Here is a 23505-nt window from a genome sequence, read left to right as displayed (position 1 = left end):
ATAAAAGTGTATTTGTTTACAATACTGAAGACTAAAAGTACAAGATCAAGGTATTGGTGGTGTTGGCTCCTTCTGAGGTCTGCTAGGGAATAATCTATTCCAGGCTACTCTCCTTAGCTTGTAAATGGCCATCTTCTCCCTGTGTCCTCACATTATCTTCCTTCTGTATACATTTGTGTTCGGGTCTCCTCTTCTTATAAGGACACCAGTCATATCATATAAAGATTCGCCCTCATGACCTAATTTTGGCTTAAATGCCTCTTTAAAGACCCTATCTTCAAATCAGGTCACATTGTGAGGAACTGAGGATTTAGAACTTCAAGTTGAATTTTTGAGGGAGTATAATTGAGCCTGTTTGATGGATATGATTTTGAGGAAATGTATCTCATCACTCAGCATTTGTTCCAAAATTTTCTTACAGGTTTGTCATTTTCTTACAAATCACTAGAATATCATAAAAGCTATATATATGATTCCTACTTTTATAAGCCTTGGTAATATTACTGGATTATTACCTTCAAAATTGTTTAAAACTATGCACCCCACTCCAGCATGGGTTTATTCTCTGATTCATCACTTTAGCTAACATGCCTACCCTCCTTGAAGGAGGACATCATGCATCACTTACGTTGTTCCTGCAGGGCCTTCATGTAGAACAGAAGCTCAAGCTTCTGCTGTATAGAATTTAATTGAAAGTCACTTAAAGAGATTTGAAAACTTTAATCCTCACTTATATCTGTGCTTTAATTTAGACTGAACAAATTAAATGTGTTACACTTGTAGCACTTGAATGCATGCATTTTGTCAATACTTGGCACCACAATATGCTACTCCATTCACTAATGTTTTCCTGTATCTGTATCTTCTCCCCAACTAGACAGAAAGGTCTTTTCTATAAGAACCCTTGCTATGCCACTTCTCCCTGTATCACCTTGCCATCTAACAAAGTAACCTTTCATTGTATCTGTACCATTTTAACCAGATATGTACAATGCTTTAACAATTCTTCACAATTCAACTGTTGAACAAATACATTTCTGAAAAACTAAAAATCTTGTTAAACAGAAAAGTTACCAAAGTCTCCATCAGAGGTCTAGGAAATTATTACAGTGAAGAACTCCTCTTTTCTTTTTCAGAAGCCCAAGATCAAAACAGGGAGTAGAGGAAAAAGTGGTCCACACTTTCAAGGAGAGCCATGGAACTCTCACATCTATCTGGGTAGTGATGTGTGCAACAGATACAAGGAATCATGGAAGTGAGGCCTTAGCAGCAGTTTGATTATTAAGATAAGTTATCACATATGAAGGGACTAGGAATAGAGATAGCCAACGTAGCTCTACCTGCCATCCAACAATAGCAAATGAGATCATTGGAATAACTTTCATAAGTAAGCTCTTCTTCACAATCCAACTTTTGGTACACCATGTGTCACCATACAGATACCTATAGCCAACCAATTATCATCTTCAATAGATTCTTCTTTCAAGCATCTCAAAGACCCAGTTATACAATCAAGATCCAATATCCTACTATAACACAAAATAACAAGTCATGATATTTTTCTAGAACACTTTAGCTTCTTTTATATAAATACTTTTTTTTTTTTTTTTTTGAGACGGAGTCTCGCTCTGTCACCCAGGCTGGAGTGCAGTGGCCGGATCTCAGCTCACTGCAAGCTCCGCCTCCCGGGTTTACGCCATTCTCCTGCCTCAGCCTCCCGAGTAGCTGGGACTACAGGCGCCTGCCACCTCGCCCGGCTAAGTTTTTGTATTTTTAGTAGAGACGGGGTTTCACTGTGTTAGCCAGGATGGTCTCGATCTCCTGACCTCGTGATCCGCCCGTCTCGGCCTCCCAAAGTGCTGGGATTACAGGCTTGAGCCACCGCGCCCGGCATAAATACTTTTTAAAAGTACAATAATTATTTCAATTATAAAAATTTGTTTTGTTCTCCTGAAATAAAATTAAAGCAACTTACATAATAGAAAACTCTCTTTCCATGATTTCAAAATATTTTTAAAGTGAAGTCCTGCTTAACGAATGGAGTTTTAAGGATACATAAAATATTAACACGCTTGGGAAATGTAGTTAATAAATTAATTACATTTTACTTATTTTTTCTTGATGATATAAACCTTTTGAGATAAATTTAAAACAATGTAACTGCTTTTCTTATTTTGAAATCCATGATTACAATTGAGGCATAAAAAACTAGTGTATTTTGGAAAGGAAAATTGTCAATATTTAACCCTATTTATTGGTGGACTCCTATTCCTTAACTTTGCATATTTTAAAAATTAAAATTGCTTTTTGTTATGGTTTTAAGTTCTAATGTTCTAAAAAGTTACTGATAAAATTTCACAACTAGTCTGTGCCTGTTGTCTTGAAATTTAATACTGCTGCATTACAATTTGGGAATATTAAAATCTTCTGCATTTAGTATAAACAGAACAAGTAAGACTTCTTTCTTCTATTAAAAAGCAGAGACTCTGAATGTCTGGTCGAGAAATAATTATGCTATACAAGCAAAAATATGAATAAAATTAATTGCTAGCTTTATCAAATCTTTATAAGTGAGGACAATATTTTCTTATAATAAAAGAATTAAGAAGATAGGACAGAGGAGCAAGAATTGGATAGGAGTAGGGTAGAAAGGAAAGAGGAAGGGCAAAAAACAAACAAACAAACAAACAACAACAAAAAGATTGCTTTCAATTTTCCCTTCACCAAAGCTGGTTTTACTCTCTTGGTCCCACATTTTAGAAAATGGAATTTGAAAGAGAGAACAAGAATAATCCATTAGAATTGATATATCCTCTGTTACAAGCCACTGGAATTAGGGGGAAATAAGAATGGGAATTTCATATTTAGTCATGAGGATTTAAATGTTAAGACCTCAAATCAGGAAATGTTAACTATTAGGATATAGGAGTTTGGACTCACAGAGGGAAAACAAAAACTGTAGAAGAAATTTTACAGTACAGGAGAATGTAACGGTGGGATAACCTGGATGGGATGTCATGGTGGGGCTGTAAACTGCTAAGAAATGGTAAGATAAAAATGACTGAGGACTTGAGGATAGATTTGACTTGAGGATAGAAATGACAAATGATTCTCATAACTACTTTGCCTAGAGTCCCCCTATTTTGGAGCACTATATCTTTTCTGAAGTCTTATCATAGGTTTTCTTTCTTTTTAATAACACTTATATTTTAATTGTGAAATGTTTCTAACATACAGCACATACAGTGACCTATGCCAGACCTTTGGGGACCAACTGCATCATGACGGTCACTGAACCAGCAGAATGCAGTGAAAGATATATGAGAAAAGAATTAACATGATAGGAAGCAGCTCCTCAATTTCCCCTAAATCCTCACAAGAGTGCACATAAATTTCAGTGGTCAGGGTAGCCTATGTGGCAAGAATGATCAGCTAGTTCTGAAGAGCACAGAGTCTGCAGCTGGCAAACTGTTTCTACTTTTTCTCCAATCCTTCAATCTTATTTCTTCTAAGTTCCTCTACATTTGACACTGGCCTCCACAAATCATTACAGATCAATAAAGATAAAGTGGACAACCAAGTGCACTGCTCAAAATGATGCCTGCAGACAGGATTTCTCTTCCCACCAACTGCCTACCTGAGGTTTTAATGCCATTGACTTCCATTTAAGTTTGGTGATATTAAAAAGAGCCATTTAGTTGCCAAGCACATTTTTTGTTCTTAGTCACCCTAGTCGTAGGCAGTCTCCATGAGGCCATAAATGAGGGTTGAGATGACACAGCATAAAACAGGGGCAGGTGCATGCCCAAGGAATCAGGTGATCTGCTCATGTGGCCTATTTGTGCCTTCAGTATCTGCTTGGGCCTACCTCCTCTTCCGGACATAGGGATCCATCAGTGATTTATCAGTTTACCTACCTTCTAGGAAATGTAGACTGACAAAATATGAAAGATGATTTTGGATACAATCATAATGAGTGTTAATGAGAAAGCAGGTATGAGAAATGAATAGTTCTTACGGGTTGTAATTTTACAATTACAGACTCACAGAGACTCACAGAGAAGGTGATATTTAAGTAAAGTGAAAGAAAAAATAAGTGAAAGAAGAAGTCATGCGGATATCTGTGGGAAGAAGTTTCCATGGCGAGAGAAAACCTGCATGAGGCAGGAACATGCCTGGAATTTTAGAAGACACCAGCGCTCACTGGAGTATTATAAATGGTAGTATAATGGTGAGTGGAAGATTAATGACTTATTAAATCATTCATAATCTGGATGCCACTGCCACTGGCACTCTATGTTTTCAGAGAGCCAGTGGCAGCCAGATTATGAATGATTTTATAAGCCATTGTAAGGACTTTCTCACTTCTCTGGGGGGTGAATTAGGAAGCCATTAGAGAGCTTTGGCAAAGATGTGACATCACCTGACTTACATTTAAGTAGGATTTTACAGGCTTCAGCATTCAGAATAGACCGAAGGGAATCAGGACAGTAGCAGGACATCAAGTGAGGAGGTTACTGCAATAATCCAGGAAAATAATAATGATAGCTTGGACTACGGTTACTTAGTGGGGCAGATGGTCAACAGTGGTTAGACCATTTAGCCAACAGGATTTTTTTGGATGAGTTAGATGTGGTGTATGAGATAAAGAAAATAAACAGTTTAAGAAACTAGAAGAAACTAAGAAGAGCAACACTGTGAGAGGACAGACTTGGGGACTGGGAAATCAAGTCCATTCTGGACGTATTAATTTGCGGTAATACTTGGACAATTGTATATGATATATGTATATATAGGATATGAATTGGGAATTCTTAGTGTGGAGAGAATATTTAAAGCTAGAGGCTGTGTGAGATAATTGAGTGAGTCACCTGGAGAGGAGAGATATAATTAACAGACTGAGCCCTGTGTGGTCTGGTGTTAAGAAGTCAGAGAAATGAAGAAGAACAAGCATGAGAGATGGAGATGTGGCAGCCAGTGAAGAAGCTAAAAATGAGGAATGTGTGTGCATCTCAAAAGAGGGTCTAGGAAGAAATGGTGATTGGGGAGGTATATTAGACTTTTTAGTTTCATCCTCCACATCTCCTAATCTTTTTGTATTGTCCCTCTATTTATTATTCCTTGAAGAATTCTATATAATTTCTTCAAAGGCAATAGAGCAGAGTGTTTGAGAGCAAAGATTACAGAGACAGACAACTTATCACTAACAAACTCCGGGCAGCCAGAACATATGAATGAACACAGTAATGATAACAACAAGCAATAATTTAAAATAATGGTATCACAAGTATTATATAACGCTTAGTTGTATAGTAAGTGTTATATACTTAGTAAGCACTCAATAAACTATAGCTATTATCTATCTTCCAGGTCACCAGTTTCCTATTCACCAGTTTCTAATCAGCTTACTTGTCAATCAAGTTTGTAATTTCAATAGTCATTTTTTATTTCTAAAATGTATATTTAGTTCTTTTTCAAATATTCCTAATCCCTTGTAGTTATGTATTTAATTTACTTGCCTCTTTTTTTCTTATAGGTTCAATTTTATATTCGTAGTAATTTTAAATAGAAATCTTCATCATCTTTACCAGTTTGCTTTATTACTTAAAGTTTTGAAGTTCTATTAATCTTGCTTGACTGCCTCTTATAAGACACATTATTGGGCCGGGCGCGGTGGCTCAAGCCTGTAATCCCAGCACTTTGGGAGGCCGAGACGGGCGGATCACGAGGTCAGGAGATCGAGACCATCCTGGCTAACACAATGAAACCCCGTCTCTACTAAAAAAATACAAAAAAAAAAAAACTAGCCGGGCGAGGTGGCGGGCGCCTGTAGTCCCAGCTACTCGGGAGGCTGAGGCAGGAGAATGGCGGCAACCCGGGAGGCGGAGCTTGCAGTGAGCTGAGATCCGGCCACTGCACTCCAGCCTGGGTGACAGAGCAAGACTCGGCCTCAAAAAAAAAAAAAAAAGACACATTATTTTGGGTGTTTTGCAAATTTAGATTGTGAGCTTGCTTTCCAAGGGCTTTATCAATAAGGATCCTGTGCGGCCAGAGATTTTTTGCATTTGCTTCTTCCTAGTATCCTGCACCTACCACTGTCTTCTGGGCCAACACCTATTTTAATTTCTCAGTCTAGGGTTTTCAGAACCATTTGATTAATATAAACTGAACCAGAAACCCAGCAGATTCAGAACCATTGTTTTGACTTCTCAAGATATGTTTGCCTACTCGGGATCCAGGAGGACATACTGGCTCCCTCATTATTCCCATGTGCAATTTAGACAGACTTTCTCTGTGCATGCTGTGAATATGAATGAAGTCTCTGAGACTTTCAGCTCTACGTGGAAGTTCCAGTACTAAATCCTTGCTCAGGTCATAAAGAACAATAATTAAGACCTCCACGCAGCCCTGATGCCAACTCATCTTCTTACAATCTGCATTTAAGTTCCAGTGCTATTTCTTTTGCTTGGGGATTTCCTTTCCTTCCTTGTGACAATTTTTCCTAAACTTTATCCTACATTTCTTATAAAGACAGTGTACATTTTTGGAGACTGGTTCAGGGGATAGAATCACTCTCTCTATTCCATTATGTTACCAAAGCCAGAAATAATAGATTTTCGAGCCTGAGACTTTATGACAAGATTAGGTAAGAAGAAGGGCCATAACTGTACCAGAAGTATAAATACATGAATGTCACTTGATCCACTTAATTGGAGAACAACTTATAGTTTGTACGTACTTTTAGGCCAAGGTAAAAATGTCCAGAAAAGTCAAAGACATAATGCCATAATAATATTATCATTTGACTATTGAATCCTTTCGTTTTATTATTGCAAGAAAGCATTTCTGTACTCTAGTACATAGCTTTTCATTATGCTAAAAGACTACAATAGATAAAACAGAAGCACAGTAAAATAGCTAAAGTAGTCCAACAGCTTTAGTTTCTAGATAATAGTCCTGACTCCGACCTGTATTCTTGTTTTAAAGTAGTTTGTGACATATTATGACTCTGCAAAGTTGTAAAGTTTCACAAATTCGATTAAGCTGCAAAAAGAAGCTGAAACAACTCTAATTGAATTTGGCCTTATCAATTATTTTTGGAACTCTATGCTAACTCATATTGAGTTCTCAATTCAAATAGCAAAGATAATTTTGCACCAAAGAGACATTGTCTTGGATTTCGAGACCATCCTGGCTAACCCGGTGAAACCCCGTCTCTACTAAAAAAATACAAAAAACTAGCCGGGCGAGATGGCCGGCGCCTGTAGTCCCAGCTACTCGGGAGGCTGAGGCAGGAGAATGGCGTAAACCCGGGAGGCGGAGCTTACAGTGAGCTGAGATCCGGCCACTGCACTCCAGCCTGGGGACAGAGCCAGACTCTGTCTCAAAAAAAAAAAAAAAAAAGAAAACCCATGTAATTTGCTGTGCTACTTGCCTATTGAAGAAAGCAAAAATGTGCTAACTGAACAACAAAAATTGTTACAGCACCATTGATTTCATTTTAATATGGCTAATGTTTAAGTGCAAACATACAGAAATCAGGACAAGAATATGATTTACTTTGCTCTAAATGAAATATTTGTTTTGAGCATCCATATTGTGTTTGATAAGATGATACCTATTTAGCTCTATTAAATAGTGGCAACTATGATGTTATGAATGTGTTCAATGTAATTCAAATTATCATGCAGGCAAATACACTTGAAAGAACAGCATTAATTCTGTATGACACTAAATTATTGTTACACTGGTTTGCAATATGTATCTTTGCTGAATTCACAGGGCTATAAGTAACAAAACTATTTCATCAACAAAGTGTGAAGGAACAAATTTAAAGACATGAGTGTGGAAAATTTTATATTACACCACCAAATTACTTTGAGAAGAGAAATAAAAAGAAATATAATTTGTGACAGTCCAAGCATACTTGAATGCTGTTTATATTGTTCTGTGTGTAATAAGTTTGTTTTTTTCATCTCTAACTAAGAAAAATACATTGTTTTCATGGCTCAGTTTTCTGCCAAATCTGTAATTACTTTGAAGGTTTATCTAAACATCCCTAAATAATTTTCAAGTCATTTATATTCTTGTGCTACTAAAGATAGTCCCATTAGTATAGTGACTTTATCACGATGGTGGCAACCCAGTGACAGCTTGAAAATAGCAATTATACATACTTAGTTTCCAGGCTCTAGGTCATCTCACTGAATCATGTGGCTTTACCAACAATACATAATGTATAGACCATTTCCTCTCATGTCATATGTTTTGCCCATGTATATTTTTGTGATACTTTCAGTATTTTGCTCAGATTCTGTTCATTTCTTTGAATAAGTTAGAGGGAAAACTGTAATTTAAAACAGATGAAAATGTAAAGCAAAAATATTACTCAATTGAAAGCAGATAAATAACACTCTTCAAGGATTAGGGCTTTTATGTATGTGTGGGGTGGATATTTATAACATATACAAATGTTAAGTTAACTTTGCTGTTCATATTTTGTTCTTACTATTCTATATAACTTTTTGCTTAAAAAGGCCTAACTTAAAATAAAATAGGAAAAGTATTTAATTAAATGATTTGATTTCTTGGTAAGGAAATAATTATTTGCATTTGCAGGTAGTACAACTTCTCTATTTATCCATTACTTCTCTTTTTTCTTTTTTATTTTTTTTGAGACAGAGTCTTGCTCTGTCACCCAGGCTGTAATGCAGTGGCGGGATCTCGGCTCACTGCAAGCTCTGCCTCCCGGGTTGACGCCATTCTCCTGCCTCAGCCTCCAGAGTAGCTGGGACTACAGGCGCCCGCCACCAAGCCTGGCTAATTTTTTGTTTTTAGTAGAAACGGGGTTTCCCCTTGTTAGCCCGGATGGTCTGGATCTCCTGACCTCGTGATCCGCCCGCCTCGGCCTGCCAAAGTGCTGGGATTACAGGCGTGAGCCACCGTGCCCGGCCTATCCATTACTTTTCAAATGATTCTTTAAAGATGAACAGCACCGATTTTTCTTTTGCATTGCTTTTCAATATTGTCAGAAACATTTCTATAATGAAGAGAAAATTACTTCAGTAAAATTTATATCTTTATTACATTTCATATACAGTTCACTTTAATAAATAACTATTTAACTATTAGTTTCAAAGACTTTTAGCTCAACAACAATTCTGCTTTTCTCATTATAGCTGCTATATAACTGCATCATTGTAGCTCATGCTTTTGGCTTCATCGCTACTCATCTTTAAAAAGTACTATTTTTCTTTCAGATAAACTCTAACAATTGCTGCAATAAATTCTAACCCAAGAAAACAGTCATTCACAGGTGGAAATAGTATTTCATTTACATTATAAATGTCATATGCTATAGTATCTAAGGTCAAGCATTCTATGGACCCTGAAATAACAGCTATATTTGCTTTCATCTGCTCATACCAAATTCAACAATACATAAAATGAGACTTTTTTTGTGAAATAGAAACTTTGGATGAATAACTAGTTTGAATAACGAAAAATTGCAAAATTAATTTCTGCTATGCTATTTGTGAGAGCTACAGGTCTTCAGAATTCTGGAATGCATTTATTCGATCTGGCACTATTAGTTTGAAGACTCTGGCACCAGGCCAGAATTCTCTGTGCGATCCAGAGGCAATCACAGGACTTTGCCCGGTAGGCCTCTGGGGAAAACTGCCTTGTCCACACCAGACTTGGTGCATAGCCAATAAAATTACTGTTTTCTGTAGAGAGTCGCAGTCAAGAATTCAAAGTACCTCAGGCTGAACATTCCCATGAGTATCCCTAGCCCAGGCACCGCCATTTGGAGGCCTCTTTATTAGGGGGACTCAGCTGAGGTACTCTTCAGGAGCCTTTGCCAAGACCTTCTTAGTGGAGGATTCCAACTAAGCTACTTTTCTCCCCTCTGACTCGGTACTTTTTGCCCTTAGTTCTTTCCCTTTCATGTTCTGGAGACCACTGGGTTTTATAAAAAGGCAGGAGTCTCTTGTTTGTGGCTCCTGGACAGTTAGACAGTTCCCTTTGACTGCCCTGCATGTTATTAGACCTTCGCCTGCATATTTAAAAAAAAAAAAAAAAAAAGGAACTCTGAGGGGTGGTGCCTCACTCTTATTACAGTAAGTGAATAAAGGCTTGATTGTTACTTTTAGTTTGTCTTGTTGTCCTTCATTGACTACCTTGACACCCAAGGCCTTGGCATGGTTCATAAATCTGCACTTTTCATGTGATAGTTTCCCTTGAACAACTTTTTTCTTTTTTGCAAAGCTAATGACCAAGTGTCAATAGATATTTTTGCATACTGAGAGTTTTCTAATGGAGAAAATGTCTTTTTACTTCAAAGAATACAGAAATCCTGTCCATGTATACCCATGCTTATAGACAAAGCAAACAACAATGATAAATGTCAATTGGTCTATCTAAAAATGATAACATATAAAGTCATGGAAACCACCTCCATGATGTCACATGATGCTGTTAATGCAGTACTTCTTGTTTTCAAAATCATTGGGATTTTTAGTTTTTATTATTGTATTTAAAAATATGCGGCTTTGTGTGAAATACGTGGCTTTGTGTAGTAAGAAGTCACATTCCACACCCTAACAATTAATAAAATGTAAATGTTGAATCTTCCTTCTTGACATTTTAGGCATCAAATTAATCTCTAATGAGAAAAAAGTTGTTATTATTCCAGTTACATTTGTAAAGAGACAAATATTATGTGGAGGAAAACAAAGTTTCGTTGTCTAACAGATTCCTAATTAAGGAGTGGAGCACTTGAATCAAGTGAGACATGGAAATGGGCTATATGACTTTTACATGCAGAGCATATTATTTATCAATAAGGGTAAGAAATGCTGCTTTAAAGAGAAACTCACCAAAGCTTGCTTGAACTTTGAGCTGTTAACTTTTTGTCTTCTTTTTCAATTATTTAAATAACAGAACATACCAACTTTGCCATTATAGTTTCTGTTAAGCTAAACAATTGATTATTTTTCCCAGGGAAAAAGACTCAATGATCATACAACTTGATTCCTGTAAAGTTATATTTTCAGAAACACACCATGAATTTAGCTAAATTTAACAAAGAGTCTGTGAAACACTGATGAAATAAAGCAAGTTTTCATGCAATGTTAAAATACACAGATGAACTGAATTAAGAAGATAGCAATGGTAGAAATGAAATGTTCTGTGAAAAAAAGCTGCTTCGTATAATGCATATGTCTAGCAAATAATGGATTGTTATATTCTTTTTCCATATTTTTCAAAAAAAAATTTTGAGCTTCTTTAGATTTTTACCATATGCATACTGGGCTAAATATTTTCAACACTACTTCTGAGATTTGAACACATGGAATCTTATGCTGCAATTATATAATTATAATTACTGTATGTAATTATAAATGTGCTCATATGACTGAGCAGAAAATACTCTGGGAGCCGAAGTAATTGGTTTGCCATGTGGGGGGTGATAAGTACAGTTTAATCTGACGTTAGTGGAAGGCTAGGGACTCCTCATATTCACAATAGAAATTAAGGCATAAAGAAACTTGTAATTTTAGAGACAGTCACAACTATGGCTATCGTAAATATGGATGTCAAATTTGTTGACTGGAATTTCATCCTGATAAAACAAAATAAATAAGTAAATATGCAGACTATCTGAAAACTCAATTGTTTTCACTTAAATCCATACATCTATCAATTTATTCTCTATTTATTCTCTCGTTTTTCCCTCTTCACAACTCCATTTTTCAGTCTCTTCCTCTGTTTCATCTTTTGCAATGCAGCCTAACTCCTTGTTATGTTTTGCTTATGTACGTTTGTGTGTGATTTTATGAAAATAATCCTTTGATAAATTCCTTTATCCAAAGTGTTGGGGCTTAAGGGAAATTGTATTGCCTATATAAATATAAAACTATATTTTAGGAGAATGCCCAACTTTTGGTAACAGCAGCTTAAATATAGTATTTCTTTTGACATCTCAATTTCAGGAAACAATTTGAACGACTGAACTTATCGTTATCAATTTGTGTCTAGAGAAATGATCAACAGTATATCATTAAATGCTAGTGCCCTGTATTGGAATATAGCCCACAGTTTAGGAAGTACTTCGTTAAATTATGATTATTTTACTTAATAAGAGTGAGAGCAGTTTAAACTGAAGTGCATCCTTCCCCTTCCCTGCTTTCCTACCTCTGGAAAGTACCATCAAGACTTGTACAAGCCAGTGTGTTCAGCTATTTACTCTTCTTTCCACTCTTGCACTCAGAGCAGAGGAGTTTGATGCCTGGGCTGGTCCTACAGTAATTCTTCCACTCATTGATGTAGTAAAATAGGAGGAAGATAGGGCAGAAATGGCAACTTTCTCCACTCAGCTGCCCATTGATAGACCCTTCTATTGATTGTCACTGTCTTGGCTAATACTGTCCGGGCATCAATGACCTGCGTGTAACAGGTATATAATGCTGGCACTATCATGAGGTGTTCCTGTGCCTCTTTTGGAACATCCTGATGTGTTGTCTAGACATTGGAGTTCTACTTCTAAGGCAGTTGTGACTGTGGCTGCCTGTGGTTGGACTAGTTCTGCCCTTTCATTAAGCCTTGATGGTTGTCTGGTTCCAGTTGTTTGAAGGTGTTTTTAAAACTGAAACACCTGAGGCTTCTTGGTCCTCAGGGTCAGCACTTGATGCCAATTTAGAAACACCTTCAAAGTCCCACTGAATGTTTTGTTTCACACGTGCGCTTCTTTAAAATTATTCTGATGTGATGAAACCCATAGGCGTCTGTGACTTTCTTGAAAACATTAGAAGATGGCTGTGCACTGTTAAATGCAGAGGCATAAGTACTACGTGGGGACTCCAATGGTCAGTTCAATTTTCAAGTCAAGTTTAAAAAATACTTTAGAAAATTGAAAGGTCTATTAAGTTAAAGAATTATCTCACTTAGGAAAATGTGTTGTTTTTTTGTTTTTTTGTGGTGTGTTTGTGTGTGCGTGTGTGTGTGTGTATGTGTGTGTGGGAAGAGAAAGAGACCTAGAGTGAGTGAGCCAGAAAATGACAAAGTGAGAGAAGAATCAAGGTAAGTGTTTCATTGCCAATGTCACAGTTAGCTTGAGAATCAGTATTTGGGGAACATAATAGGACCTATTTCAAAGTCAAGTTATAGTGGAGTTCTCACTGAATTATAATGTAAATGTGGCATGTCAATTTCTGAGATACTGCTAAATGCTTCAAAGAAACTAAAATGGGAAGGAATGAATTTTAAATGGATAGATTTCTTTTCTAATATACCTGAGTAGGAAATAAAACACCTGTTAAAATGACAGTTTTTCTTCTAGCTTAATGGAAGACCTTGTGGAGAAGTGAACTAAATGTTCTAAGTTTTTATCAAATAATGTATGCACGTTAGTTTTTTTTTTTTTTTTAATGGGATATATTTATTTGACATAAAAATCAACTGTCTCTTTCCTATTTATTTTTAAATTTTGTATTGCTCCTTGCGGGAAAAAAAACCACTCTGAATTCTCTTAAATCCTTTTCCTGAAACCTAATTTTTTCTAAAAATATATTCTCTAACAGATAATTCTTAGTCAATTTATACCATTTTATACAGACTTTTTAATCTAAAAAATGAATATATAGCTCAACTATAAATTTCTTTATCTTCTCTTTCCCTCTTCTCTTCCCCCATTCTTTCAAAATAATTATTTCATTGTTTATAATTCCTTTCTTGAAAATCTTTTAGTAAATTTATTTGATAGATATAATGTGCTTCCTCATCTAATTCATATTCCATCAACGATGCAGACACTACTGGCCATCTGTATGGCAGCTGTTTTCCCTTTCTTGCTTGGTTTACAGAATTCTGATATTATCTTTACCTGTAATATTGGGGAAATAATAGTCATGACATCATAGAGTTGACGATGATTAAATGAGTAAGTACACATGCAGTGCTTATAATAGAGCCTACTAGAGTAGATGCTCAATAACATTTATTATTATTATTATTATTCAGACTACAATTTGTGCAGATAATGTGAGGGTTTTTTTCAGCCTTAGAGAGAGAGAGTCCAAATTTTCAGGCCAACCATGGCAATGACATTCCCCTTTGTCAACAGTTGGTTGAAGATCACATATATAACTCTATTTAGACAATGAAATGTCATGGGAATTCTACTTTAGGGGGAAGGGTGCAATCTGGGAATACTTGATTCCCTGATAAAACATGAGTGCACATACACACCAAAGAAACCCCAATATTTTTTATTGATCTGTCTTCCACCCTTGCCTGCTTAGGATTACTGTGTCAGAATTATGCTTAAAGCTATGGCCAACCTTGTTGGAGAAGCAACTAATGCACCAAGGATGGCAGAGAAGAAAGGTAGAGCCTGATCCTTGATAAGTTAAAGGAGTGCACAAAAAGCTCAGGGAAAGCTTAATTTCAGTTAAAGAAAAAAATAAATAATCCTGTGACTTACGTCAATTTTATTTGGCTAGTGTCTGACTTAAGCTGAAAATTCTCCTAACACATATTGTCACTCATTCTCTTCTGCTCTTGTTGCCTTGTACTTTCCAGATTTATTTATCTACTCTTTGATTTGACTTTCTCAAGACAAAATAACAAAGACACTGCCTCACTTTCCAGGGCAAAGAATAAAGAATATGAGATATATTTGACTGAGAGGTGATTTTCAGAGAGACTAGAGAATACCCCAAATTAGCCAGAGATTTAAAAACTGCAAATCAAATGAAGAAAGAGAAAACCAAAGGGGTACTCAGCCAGAGAAAGGGTTAAGGGGTAGTGCAAGAAATGTGATGTTAGTGTAGTACCCCATTTGGATCAGGAGTTAAATAACATTTATGTAGTTACTTAAAAATAAACATAATACACATGAATTCATTTTAAAATGTGACATTCTATATAGGGAATGTAAAGAGAAAGGAAATGAATATGAGAAGCTAAGGATTTTCACAGTGGAGGGACAGACAAAAAACAGAAAAGGATAAAGAATTAAAGATGGACCCAGCAGGGACAGAGCTGTAGATTTGTGATTGGAAGGATTTTACAAATTTTTGAAAGAATATTGAGTCACTTGAGAATTTGTGCTGGAAAAATTTATTAATATTTTAAAATGAAATAAAATTTGACACATACACCACACACACACAAATACACATGTGCATATGCACAAAAAAATGCAGTAAAATTCAACATAAATAATTATTGCAAAATATTCACACTGTAGAAAGTATAGTAGAAAATTTTCCTGAATGTAAGGCAGGGAAAAACTTCTTGGGCGAGAATCAAAAAGGATAAACCATAACATTTAATACGTTTGTTAAATCAAGTTTAGCCTTAAGCTGCTGCCTTACATACTTTGAGTTCAGCCTAAGTGTTTCTCTGGACATTGTGAACTAGTGCATAAACGAAGTGTAAACAGACTGTAGCCTACTCTTGTGCTAATCACCAGTTTTTGGCCAATCAAATGTGGCCAACTATTCAAGCCTGTTTAAATAAAGCAAATACCGAGCTATAACCATTCTGGCTGTTTCTGTACCTTACTTCCATTTTCTTTCATCAGTTTCCTTTTCCTGTCCATAAATCTTCTACCAGGTAGCTGTGCTGGAGTCTCTGATCCTACTTTGGCTCAGAAGGCTGACTGATTCATAAATCGTTCTTTGCTCAGTTAAACTCTTTTAATTTAATTTGGTTAAAGTTTTTCTTTTAACAGATGGTGTCAGAAGCGGGATCCGAGGTAGGATCCCTGTGAGCGCTGAGTGCCCAACTGAGGTACCTGCTGGGCTCACTGTGTCCATTACAGTCTCAGACCAAATGGAGATTGCACTAAGTTCTCTCTTGGATTCTGAAGCTCCGCAGATTTGTGTTTTGAGCTCTCTGAGATTCTTTGAGGAAAGTTCTGATCCAAACTGGGTTTGGAAGTCATAACAGTAGAAGGACTGGGTCCGGGATCAGTTGGATCTGATAATTAACTGTCTTGGATCCAGTTAGAGATCACTTACATGTGACTGGCTCAGAAAGAAACTGGTAGTAAATGGCAATATGGCAGGAGGTGTAAAATTTGGCTTTTGGGAATTTTCAGTTATGTTTGTGTTCTACCCCTTTGTTTTTGTTGCACACTTAGGTAGGGGCCAAGACTTCTCTACTGTTATGATACTCTTATCTTTCCTTTTTTTTTTTTTTTTTTTTTTACCTTGCTTATGCCTCTATGAACAACAGAAGTGAAAAGCAGGTCTGTTGTGTGCACTTATGAGATATACTTTTATTTGTGAAGGATCTTTTTTCTTTTTTTTTTTTTTTTTTGAGATGGAGTCTCACTCTGTCACCCAGGCTGGAGTGCAGTGGTATGATCTCAGCTCACTGCAAGCTCCACCTCCTGGATTCACACCATTCTCCTGCCTCAGCCTCTGGAGCAGCTGCGACTACAGGTGCCCACCACCATGCCTAGCTAATTTTTTGTATTTTTTTTTACTAGAGACGGGGTTTCACCATGTTATTCAGGATAGTCTCGATCTCCTGACCTGGTGATCCACTTGCCTTGGCCTCCCAAAGTGCTGGGATTACAAGCATGAGCCACCGCGCCTGGCAGGATTTTTATTTTATTTTGAGACAGTCTCATCCTGTTGCCTAGGCTGGGGTGCAGCAGTGTGATCTCGGCTCACCACAACCTCTGCCTCCTGGCTTCAGGCGATTCTCCTGCCTCTGCCTCCCAAGTAATTGGAACCACAGGCACGTGCCACCATGCCTGGCTAAGTTTTGTATTTTTAGTAGAGACAAGGTTTCACTATGTTGGTAAGGCTGGTCTTGAACTCCTGACCTCGTGATCCACCTGCCTTAGCCTGCCAAAGTGCTGGGATTACAGGCATGAGCCGCTGCACCTGGCCTATTTGTGAAGGATTTTGTAGCCAGCCTTATACATGGATAACCTTACACCTTGATAGATGAAAGATGAAGGCCGAAAGCACGTGAGAAATTTTAATGGTACATACATTGCCTCCTAATCAGTCAGGAACAGAACACTGGTCCACTCCTCTTAACCTACACCTAGGGTTAAAAAGAACATTGCCAAGAGGTCTTCACTCTTCTAAAAGAGCATCATTTATTGGGTCCTTTTTCCCATTGTTTGGAGTAAATGAGGCAATGATTAGAAATGTATTCCCCATGATATGCTGTATAACAGATTCTACTGTAAAGCTATGGTTCCACAACAGGCTACATTCTCTTGTGAAAGTTATGCTAAATAATAGAATTGCCCTAGATTACTTACTGGCTAAACAGGAAAGCATCTGTGCAGCTGCTGGCACTTCTTGTTGCTCATGGAGGAATGTATCATGTATTCTAGAGATTCAGTTGTAGGGAATTAACAGACTGCTTGTTTAAAGTGAGTAGACTCTTTATCTAGCTCGTTCTTTGATCTATTTGATTTTAGGTGGTTTGGTTTATGGGTACCCTGGCTAAGGAACATACTCCAAACTCTTGGTATTATCCTCCTGATAGTCAACAGTAGTCTCCCTGGTGCACCACATTCTCTCAAAAGTTTTAAATGTTTGCATGCAGCCATCTCTAGAATAACAAATGATCAAATGGTCTCTCTTCAACTGGAATGACATGAGCTGAAAGAAATGTGTGACTGTAATGGCACCATAACCAATTAATGATGTACTGAGACCAGAAACTCAAAATGATGGTAACTGAGACTAAGGCCCTAAGTTTTGGTCACACCCTCACCTGAGTGAGATCCTGACTAAAAGGGGAAAAATTTTAAACAAACTTATGGGTGCCCATTGTTTTGGACTGAGCTCATGTACTAGACCCCAGTAGACCAGACCAAACCAAAATGGAGTCAGTTATGCTAAATGTGACATAATCAAACTAAAACTTTACAGAAACACACAGATACTAGAACAGGGTTGTTTTTTCTCTGATAAACAGGACATTCCAGCATAGGGAGGTACCCTCTACTCTAATCCTTACAAAAAAATAAACTGAAGTCCTTGTTCCTACCTTACAAAACCCACTGTTCTGCGATTGTCAGTGACTTTCAAAACCAAATAAGTACATTTAAGATGGTGATAGCGACATCAATGACTAAAGTCTTGGTCAATCTCTAAAAATTAAGAGGATGACCAAAAGGGCAGAATTGTTCAATCAAGTTTAGCCTAAATGGCCTCCTTACATATTTTAAGTTCAACCTAAAGGTTTCTCTGCACATCATGAACTAGAACCCAAAGGGAGTTGTAAACAGACTGTGGCCTACTCTTGTGCCAATCACTAAGTTTTGGCCAGTCAAAGGTGACCAAATGTTCAAACTGTGTTCAAATAAGGCAAATGCCAAGCTGTAACCAATTTGGCAGTTTCTGTAATTCACCTACGTTTTCTGTACATCACTTTCCTTTTTCTGCCCATAAATCTTCTACCATGTGACTGCACTGGAGTTTCTGAGCCTACTCTGACTCAGGAGGCTGCCCAATTCATAAATCATTCTTTCCTCAATTAATTTCTTTTAAGTTGAATTCAGCTACATTTTTTCTTCTAACACATTGACTATTTTGAAGTTAAAATTAAAATGCTCTGAACAACCAAATCGGTGTAAGCAAGTAGAGAGTCAATCCATGCACAGGGAGAAGATGTTTACCATATCTAAAAACGGACATAGAAATACTGTCTATACTGTCTAAAGGACTCTAAAAATCAAATCAAAAATCTGAACAAATACATAACTTGGAAACATATCAAAAGAAAAAAACAAATTTTAAATGTGTTTACAAAAGAATGGCCAATCTTACAGGAATCAGGAAGAGCTTTCCTCCATTACTCTTTCTTGCAAAGGCTGGGCCTTTCTCCCATGCTCCCTGCCATACTCTGTTAATAGGTAAATCTTCAGACTAAGTTACTCCCCTGTGTTTTCATTCTTCCTTACAGTGACTTCACAGTTATTCTTCATCTTCTGTTTTAAGCCTTAAATCCTATCTGTGTAATTGACCTCAGCAGTTTACCATACCACTCGGTCACTGGAATTCATATTGCTCAGTTATGTTCATCAAGTCTAATTTTGACAGCTAGTTGCTTTTATAGAATGGCTGCCCCTCTCTTCATATGAGCAGAACTTATCCTGCTATCCAGCTCTTCTCTTCCTTCTCACTCTGTACCATCTCTGAGTCCTGCATCTTCAGCCACAAACACCAGGGTTTATTCTTATGTGACTAATCAGTTCAACACATATTTAAGATAACTGAATACAGTCCACAAAATAGGAGCCTTTTAATATGTATTGTTACATTTCTATGTGAATAAATTATTAAATCACATATATATGTGTATCCTGATTTGGGACTTGTTACAAAGTTCAATACATAAGTGCAATAATGTTTTAAAATATAATAAACATGAGTTTTTGTTAACCTCATTATATTCAGAAGAGAGTGTTTTCAGTATTGTTTCCTTCCTTGTAACTTTCCTATTATTCTAACCCAGAAAATATAGGAGAAATATATTAATAGCTAAAAAGCAAATCAGGAGAATTTTTGGAAATATTTCTTCCTCCCATGTAGAGAGAAATAATCATATATCCAAAAATTAGTTGTAAAAAATATCATTTACTTTATTCTGAGAAAATCTTAAATTTCTTTCTTGGAGAGTACAATTCTAATTATTATAAAACTGAGACAGATGGCTTTTCATTACTCTATGTAAAGGACAGTCTCTTGGATGTAATATCTAGAGCAGATGCTTCAGGAGGTTTTTTTATTAGAAATAAAACATGAAGAATGTTCAGAAAAGGCTCATTACCTTATTAAAGGGGAATTAAGCCATACAAAGCAGTCATGAAATTATATATCAAAGTATGTATTTACAGCATTAGGTATCTTAAAATATGCAATTATTTAAATGTTTTAGTCACTATGACATTCCCTACCTATCAGATTAAAATATCCCATTAACTTTAAGGTTAAGTAACAACAGAAGAATCATCATGGCTTTCATTTTTCTTGAGATACTAATGATTAATATGCTCCATTGTGATATCAATGTGTTATAGTATTGAAAGTTGTGCCGAAAAGGCTATATCAATTCAATGCAAATTATAGACAAAGCTGTCTGAAACTTAGTGTTACCCAAGGTCGTCAAATCTTGTAGCTAAAGTTTAATGCTAAGTAGATTTCTTGATGTCTCTATAATATCTACTAGCTGTTCAGTTTTCCTCGCTGAGATTGAAGAAATGAGATATATAATTGAAAGCTGGAAAAATCTATGTTTTTGCCAACCTGCAGTATGATAATTCCACTTCAACAAGTGATAACTAACATCTCAACTAAACTTAACCATATTGCCCAACATTGGAGTAAGTCTAAAGAAAGCAGCAAGTTTTATTCCTAAGTAACAAATTGTAAAATTAGCCACATATTTAGAAATCGGGTCAGTTGTAAAATTTTTAAAAGGCTAAGAATGAAACCCCATGTGCAATTTTTTTCTGACAAGGATGAGCTGAAGAGTGCATTTCCACAATTAGCTACATATTAGAATGTTGTATCACTAAAGGTTGGTGCTTAAAGGCTCTCATTCATTACACTTTTTGAGAAAGAGATTTCACATTGATTTCCATCTCTCTGTCTTGGTTTGTTAACATGTTCCATATTTTTGGATTTTAAAGATTTTCTCCTGTGGATAGCAATCTTCCAATAAACTAATTCTTAAAATATGAGTCCTAATAATTGCGTCAGTCAGAATCATCTGATGCCTTAAGAATCTCTGTTTATCCTGAGCGATTGTCATAGACATACTATGGTTTGGTAATTATTGCTCTAATACTCATTATTATTTAGCAGTCAATATATAGGTGATGCTGAACCTTAATTGCTCAAATTATTTTCATATTCAAAAGGACTTATTTCCCATAGCTTTATAAATTCCCAATTATTCCTAGGTACTTTTAACATTTGAAGTGCCATACTCCCACATTATAGGGATAAAAGTTCAAGCTAGATGAGCTTCTTTATATCCAATAAGATTTTTAACTTGTTCAAAATCATCCAGGCATAGAAAGCTCATTAATGGAGACAGGGAGAAAGGTGAACTGAAGAAATGGCTGCCTGAGAGGAAAAATATATATATATATTTGCCACTACTCATTTTCTAGAGCTTATAGAAAATGAAGGTTAGGTATCTCTGATTTCTTCTAAAATTCAGGAATTCAGGACTTTCAATGTAGCTAGGATTTAAATTAATGCATTACATTAGCAGGGCTAATACACAAAATGCATAAGCCCATAGATGTTGTACTACTTTGGCTAACTGTAAAAAAACTCTATAAGAAGTAACATATAAACCTTGACATTGATCAAGTTTAAACCATTGCTGATCCAAAATGGAAACCTGTAGCAATTTAAATGTAGTAAATTTCTAGTAATAAGAGAACATAAAGAAAATATAAAAAGCTGCTCCACACATTATAGTAATATATTTATAACTACATGTGCCTTATATTCTGAAACAATTCCTGCACTAAAAAACCAACCATTGTCTTCTGAAACCATTCCCTTCTGGTATTAATGCTGTGGTGTTTATAAAATTCTTTCCCTTCCAGTCTACTGAGTGAGGTATATGTACCTGAAAATATAACATCAGTTACATCAAAAAAATTTATAGCTCACAGGATCAACAAAATCATATTTAAATTTGCAACACCATCAAGCATTTTAGGAAATCTACATTCTTGGATGAAGTCTGATATTTGATTGGAGAAGTCTGATTGTAAGTATGAATATAAGTAGGCTATGGAATAATTTGGACACCAAAAGTATAAACCCAGAGAGATAACTTAGTGGCTGTGAGTACATATGTGATGTATTGGCCTTTGCATGTGATTAGTCTTTCAGTTATGTGTCACGGAAATGTTTACACTATATAATTTAAAGATTCATTGAAATCAAACCTCATATATATTTATTGGAATGGGTGTAGTATGTGATTCAATTTATAGCACTCGATTGTCAAAATAGTAATGCAATATTCTAATAGGTTAATATTCTAGCATTGCAGCAGTCTAGTAATATCTCCATATCTATCTATATTTATATCTATTAATCACTCATGATTGTATATGCATATCTATGTATATGTGTGTATGTATATATGTATACACACGCATACATGTTTTTCAGAACTAAAGAGTTAGGTTCAAAACATGGCTCAAATTTACTAGCTATGTGATCTGGGTTAATTTTTCTGTGCTTACATTTCTTCACTGTTAAAATAGACATAATTATGGCAGAATACATCTATGACTGCTATGTGGAATAAATGAATTAGCATATGTAAAACACCTCTGGTAATTATACACTCTCAATAAATGTCGGTTGTCACTTTTATTATTACCTTGCAGAAGTTATTTGCCTGGAACATTCCCTGCACCTCTATGCTAAGAAACGTGGTAGAGCAAGTTGGTCAAATGAGTTTTAGAGTTTCGGATTCTGGATCTCTGTTTTCTTAGGGATATGAACAACAATAAAAGATAGTCAGAAAAATTACTCAGAATATTTTGTTTGCTAAATCTTTTGAAGACAATGAGCTATCTTTAATGTTCTTATGTCTCTAATACTTAGCATAGTACTTGAAAATTAATTTTTGCTTACTAAAGACCTTACTAAAGGTCTGCAAAGTGACAATCATTCTATGGGCATTTATATAACAAAAAAAACTAACTTGCATACTTTAGGAGGGAAGGTCTTATGGCACTAATTTCAGGAGCTCAGTATCCAAATAGAAGACGGGGCAATCTGAAAGTAGAGCCAGATCCCACATAGAGGAAGGGAAAACCAAGGTGACCACAGGAGCAGGCTCATTGTCACAACAGGCAATGAAGAGGTGTCTCTCTTATCAACTGTCTTCACAGTCCTATGATGGAAAGCAGGTAAGGTACAGAATTGGCAGCAATAGCACCTGGAAGAATGTCAATCTTGAAATAAAATTGGCAGGAAATAGGATTTGGATAGGCAGCCGGATAGGGCAAAGGCCAAAAAGGTACTCTATGGGGGTAGATATATTCAAATTAGATTTCTTGGACCTGAAAGGAAATAAGCAACACCATTTTATATTCCTACAGTTGATTTTTGGCTTAAATACTCTTGTTTTGCGACTGCTATGTTGTTCACCTGGCTTTGTATTTTGTAGGCAGTGTAATTGTTTTAGGTGAATGTGTTGTGTGGGCCAATTCTCTGGGAGAAATTTATTGAACATTTGATATATCTCAGGCACCAAGTTGAGTGATTTCTCATTGCACCATTTAGTCTAATTGCAATTATATTTTGTAATTCAATGTACTTTTTAAATTTTAAGGGTAATATTATCACTACTCTATTTTTTAACAAATAAGGACACAAAAGAATACATAATTAACCAGACATCAACTTTCTCTGATAATTAATATTCTCCATAAATAGTTTCAGATCAGTGGATGAATAAATGAACTAGCACTAAAAC

The sequence above is a fragment of the Papio anubis genome, chromosome 3 (genome assembly GCF_008728515.1).
Source record: "Papio anubis isolate 15944 chromosome 3, Panubis1.0, whole genome shotgun sequence".
NCBI lineage: Eukaryota > Metazoa > Chordata > Mammalia > Primates > Cercopithecidae > Papio > Papio anubis.
Note: the sequence above shows the minus strand (reverse complement) of the source record.